The sequence below is a fragment of the Biomphalaria glabrata genome, chromosome 3 (genome assembly GCF_947242115.1).
Source record: "Biomphalaria glabrata chromosome 3, xgBioGlab47.1, whole genome shotgun sequence".
In the NCBI taxonomy this organism is placed as follows: Eukaryota; Metazoa; Mollusca; class Gastropoda; family Planorbidae; genus Biomphalaria; species Biomphalaria glabrata.
In genome coordinates this window covers 15,091,402-15,097,401 of record NC_074713.1, presented here as the reverse complement: position 1 = coordinate 15,097,401, position 6,000 = coordinate 15,091,402, and positions in this window count along the sequence as shown.

Below are 6,000 nucleotides of genomic sequence, written 5' to 3'. Positions count from 1 at the left end.
TCTCTGGATGGATACAAAGAGTATTGAGTATACAATGAACACACCCAATTATTATTATTTCTTAAGTGATAAAAGAACTGTTTATTGTTTGCTTTAAGTATACACAGGCCCTGCAAGATCACGTGGAAACAGCTGACCAGTATGCTACGTTAAGATAAAACCGTATGTCCGGTAAGACAAGGGTGTGACTATTGTGTCTTTAGTAACTGGGTTGTTTCTAAAATGTTTTACATTTTTCGGATGTTCCTTCAGAGTTGAAGATAGTTTACTTCCTAGTCCAAACCTCCCGCATGACGACGGGGGATGGGAGCGGGCAGGGTTTGAACCCGGGACACTCGATAAATTCAAACGACAGTCCAGCGCGCAAACCGCACGACCAGGCAGCCGGTTTTGTACATAGTATCATCTACATAATAGTGAGATATAAGTTGTTGTTTTTTATTATTCTCCTTTTAAATAACGTAGAGAATTTAGTTCACTGTAAATTTCATATCCTGTTTTTCCCATCTTCCAACAAGCTACGCCCCCCTCTTCCCTCAGAGTAAACTGATTCATTTTTTTAAAGTGCTTTATACCGCTTATACCTCCAGTTAAATTGTGTATTAATTGTTAACAATTTAATTAAAATGTTATCATCGGTTTTCGATGTTTACATTTTTCCCTTATGTCTTGAAAGTGCGTTTAACAAAGGGCATGCACTCTGGACATGTTGTGACTAGGAGAGTTTTGATTATGGAGCTTGATGGCGGTAGCAAACTATTCAAACAAAAACTTTGAAAGGATGTGTCGGAGAAGGAAATGGGCTGGTGGCCCCCTGGAAGGGAGGCGGTGTGAAATGTAGTGGCGCCCTAAACAAATGTCATCAATCAGGCCATTCAACGCTCGACACAGCTTAGCTTTTTGCCTGAAGTTACGAGAGGAAGACTTTCCCGGAAGTTTACAACAGGCGAGAGAGAGAGAGACGTCCATGGCCTTCGACATGATACCAACATATTTCAGTAGACACAGGTGACACACAAGAGTTCACCCAATGAGGAGAACGAGATTAAATAGAAGATTTAAAAAAAAAAAAAGTACTAACTCCCCGTCCTTCACCTACCCCTTAGTCCAGTGGTTCCCAAACTTATTCCTTAACAGAACACTTCGCACATTCTGAGTATTTAGCGGAACACTTTGCCTTTTTTTTTTAGAGAGGTTAATTCACGTGGTGGCCTGCTAGTTAATTATTTCAGTAGTTCGTTGAACACCTATTCAGTCCTCGCGGAGCACTAGAGTTCCGCGGAACAGTTTGAGAGGCACTGCCTTAGTCTGATGAACCGTTAGGGCAGCACACATAATCTGTCGACCATCTTTCTCCATTCCACTCTGTCTTTTGCCTTGGATAGAATCTCTTTCAATGGCAGTCCCGTCTATTCTTTTATGTTGTCTTCCCATCGTTTTCTCTGTTTGCCTCTTCTTCTATGTTTTGGTACATATCCCTGAAGGAGGGTGTTTAAACGCTCCGAGGATTTTGTGATATGGCCATAAAGTTTTAGTTTGCATTTTTGGACAGTCGTTAGCAGGTCATCGTGGGACCCGATTGCTGTTGTGATCCTGTTTCTAATCTCTTCGTTTGTGATGCGGTCTTTGTATGTCCGAAGTACTAACTAGTCCCATACAAGAACAGACAAACAGAAAACTTCTTCTAGAGAGTAAACTAACCCATTCCTCTTTCGACTGAGACAAGAGAGACAACTTTTTTTCAGTCGAAATGGCAGCAGACCTGAAAGTCAAATGTAACGTAGACATAGATTGGACACCAGTGCTCTACAGATTTGTAAGATATCACCGCATAGATTTGTAAGATATCGCCGTAATCAGTAATTATGACGAAGAAGAGCATACAGGGAAGTGGAATAAATGACCTAATGAAGCCCGCGGGTCGTGAAATAGTAGACACGGCGTGTCACGTGTCAAGTAATCAGGTGAAGGTCACTGTCTGACCCACACCATTCTTATGACGATTTCAACAGCCGACCAACAACAATCATATCTAGAACAATGGAAACATTTGAATTATATCTTGGGTGTGTGGTCACGTGGGCTCGTCAAGTGGTTTGATTGGATGTGGTACGCTGGAGACGTGGGTGGACATTTTTTCGTTCAAAAATATAATTAATTAACGCCCTTCGAAGCATAACAAGATTCGCCTTTGTTTAAAGCACAGGGCGAGTGTAGAGTACAACACGGAAAGTGCCTCAGTACTTAGTTTAGGCCAACTAAACCATACATCAAATTGGACCATCTATAACTACGACATAGGCCAACTAAACCAGGTTTAACTACATCAAATTGGACCATGTATAATTATGGCGTAGACTAAGTAGGCCATCTTTAACTATAACAGGTAAATACGACCACGCAGATTAAAACATACTTGTAAAACTAAGCAGAGGTAGGTCTGATCAGAGACAACGACGTGGTTGTTCAATGCACTAATAAAGAAATTATTTTTTTAGTCTTGGATATTTTAGTTTTATTTTTTTTATTGGAATAAATTACATTTTACAATACACCAGACAGGCACCGTTCCGTTTTTGTGTGTGTTTTTTTGCAGCGACGATGTGTCCTTTTTTTTTAAAGTGCATTTTTAATTATTTTCATTCCTTTTCTTTTCCCTTTTATTAATTACATTTTGTAAACAAACAAATGATTTAAGTAGACAACATAATTACACAAACACTAATGGTGTAAAAAAAATTCAAGGCTCTCAGTTTTAAAGCTCAACAAGGGGATGGAAGCATGTCTGACAAACAGAAAGTCTAAAAAAAAAAACAATATTTCTTAAAAAGTTCAATTTTATGTTTAAATTGTAACACTGTGAAGAAACAAGTCCCTTTAAGTATAAAGTGCCTTTAAATTGTGAAGCATTTCAACATAACATCTATACAAGGCTAACATTATCTACAGCACAACTCCACTAGATGACGTCCTTCTTCTTGTTTACAACACACTCGTCACTTCCCTCAAGTCGCTTAACTCCCAGGTACCCAACACTTGACCGTGTGTCTCGGTTGACCACACATTTAGTCACAACAATCACTTTTCTTTGGAAATAAGAAGATGGACCTAACGGTTTGGGCATAATACAATACACTTTTTATAAAGATACTTCCATAAAGATATTATTTTTAAAAATTTCATAAAGCTTCTATCATAAAGATATTATCAGCGATGTTATCATTATAAGTGCTATCATGAATATGGTGGCATGAATATATCATGAATATCGTGATGATACTACCGTAAAAAAATAGCATAACTATGACAGATGGACCATGATGTATCCCATTATCTGAAGTAGGCTATTTGCTAAACAGAAACTTCAAGAAAAGAAAAGATACAAATTTATTTTATTTTATTAAGGCAAGAACAGGGAAAGAAGAAGTGAAGGAGTCAAAGCAGTAAACAAAGTCTGACACTTCATAAGACCCCACATCTTGCTGAAGTGAAGGAGTCAAAGCAGTAAACAAAGTCTGACACTTCATTAGACCCCACATCTTGCTGAAGTGAAGGAGTCAAAGCAGTAAACAAAGTCTGACACTTCATTAGACCCCACATCTTGCTGAAGTGAAGGAGTCAAAGCAGTAAACAAAGTCTGACACTTCATAAGACCCCACATCTTGCTGAAGTGAAGGAGTCAAAGCAGTAAACAAAGTCTGACACTTCATAAGACCCCACATCTTGCTGAAGTGAAGGAGTCAACAGCAGTAAACAAAGTCTGACACTTCATTAGACCCCACATCTTGCTGAAGTGAAGGAGTCAAAGCAGTAAACAAAGTCTGACACTTCATAAGACCCCACATCTTGCTGAAGTGAAGGAGTCAAAGCAGTAAACAAAGTCTGACACTTCATCCCCACATCTTGCTGAAGTGAAGGAGTCAACAGCAGTAAACAAAGTCTGACACTTCATCTGACACTTCATCTGACACTTCATCTGACACTTCATTAGACCCCACATCTTGCTGAAGTGAAGGAGTCAAAGCAGTAAACAAAGTCTGACACTTCATAAGACCCCACATCTTGCTGAAGTGAAGGAGTCAAAGCAGTAAACAAAGTCTGACACTTCATTAGACCCCACATCTTGCTGAAGTGAAGGAGTCAAAGCAGTAAACAAAGTCTGACACTTCATCCCCACATCTTGCTGAAGTGAAGGAGTCAAAGCAGTAAACAAAGTCTGACACTTCATAAGACCCCACATCTTGCTGAAGTGAAGGAGTTAAAGCAGTAAACAAAGTCTGACACTTCATCCCCACATCTTGCTGAAGTGAAGGAGTTAAAGCAGTAAACAAAGTCTGACACTTCATCCCCACATCTTGCTGAAGTGAAGGAGTTAAAGCAGTAAACAAAGTCTGACACTTCATCCCCACATCTTGCTGAAGTGAAGGAGTTAAAGCAGTAAACAAAGTCTGACACTTCATCCCCACATCTTGCTGAAGTGAAGGAGTCAAAGCAGTAAACAAAGTCTGACACTTCATAAGACCCCACATCTTGCTGAAGTGAAGGAGTTAAAGCAGTAAACAAAGTCTGACACTTCATCCCCACATCTTGCTGAAGTGAAGGAGTTAAAGCAGTAAACAAAGTCTGACACTTCATCCCCACATCTTGCTGAAGTGAAGGAGTTAAAGCAGTAAACAAAGTCTGACACTTCATCCCCACATCTTGCTGAAGTGAAGGAGTTAAAGCAGTAAACAAAGTCTGACACTTCATTAGACCCCACATCTTGCTGAAGTGTAGGAGTCAATGCAGTAAACAAAGTCTGACACTTCATCCCCACATCTTGCTGAAGTGAAGGAGTCAAAGCAGTAAACAAAGTCTGACACTTCATAAGACCCCACATCTTGCTGAAGTGAAGGAGTCAAAGCAGTAAACAAAGTCTGACACTTCATTAGACCCCACATCTTGCTGAAGTGAAGGAGTCAAAGCAGTAAACAAAGTCTGACACTTCATTAGACCCCACATCTTGCTGAAGTGAAGGAGTCAAAGCAGTAAACAAAGTCTGACACTTCATCCCCACATCTTGCTGAAGTGAAGGAGTCAACAGCAGTAAACAAAGTCTGACACTTCATCCCCACATCTTGCTGAAGTGAAGGAGTCAACAGCAGTAAACAAAGTCTGACACTTCATCCCCACATCTTGCTGAAGTGAAGGAGTCAAAGCAGTAAACAAAGTCTGACACTTCATTAGACCCCACATCTTGCTGAAGTGAAGGAGTCAAAGCAGTAAACAAAGTCTGACACTTCATTAGACCCCACATCTTGCTGAAGTGAAGGAGTCAAAGCAGTAAACAAAGTCTGACACTTCATAAGACCCCACATCTTGCTGAAGTGAAGGAGTCAAAGCAGTAAACAAAGTCTGACACTTCATAAGACCCCACATCTTGCTGAAGTGAAGGAGTCAACAGCAGTAAACAAAGTCTGACACTTCATAAGACCCCACATCTTGCTGAAGTGAAGGAGTCAAAGCAGTAAACAAAGTCTGACACTTCATAAGACCCCACATCTTGCTGAAGTGAAGGAGTCAAAGCAGTAAACAAAGTCTGACACTTCATCCCCACATCTTGCTGAAGTGAAGGAGTCAACAGCAGTAAACAAAGTCTGACACTTCATCTGACACTTCATCTGACACTTCATCTGACACTTCATTAGACCCCACATCTTGCTGAAATGAAGGAGTCAAAGCAGTAAACAAAGTCTGACACTTCATAAGACCCCACATCTTGCTGAAGTGAAGGAGTCAAAGCAGTAAACAAAGTCTGACACTTCATTAGACCCCACATCTTGCTGAAGTGAAGGAGTCAAAGCAGTAAACAAAGTCTGACACTTCATCCCCACATCTTGCTGAAGTGAAGGAGTCAAAGCAGTAAACAAAGTCTGACACTTCATAAGACCCCACATCTTGCTGAAGTGAAGGAGTTAAAGCAGTAAACAAAGTCTGACACTTCATCCCCACATCTTGCTG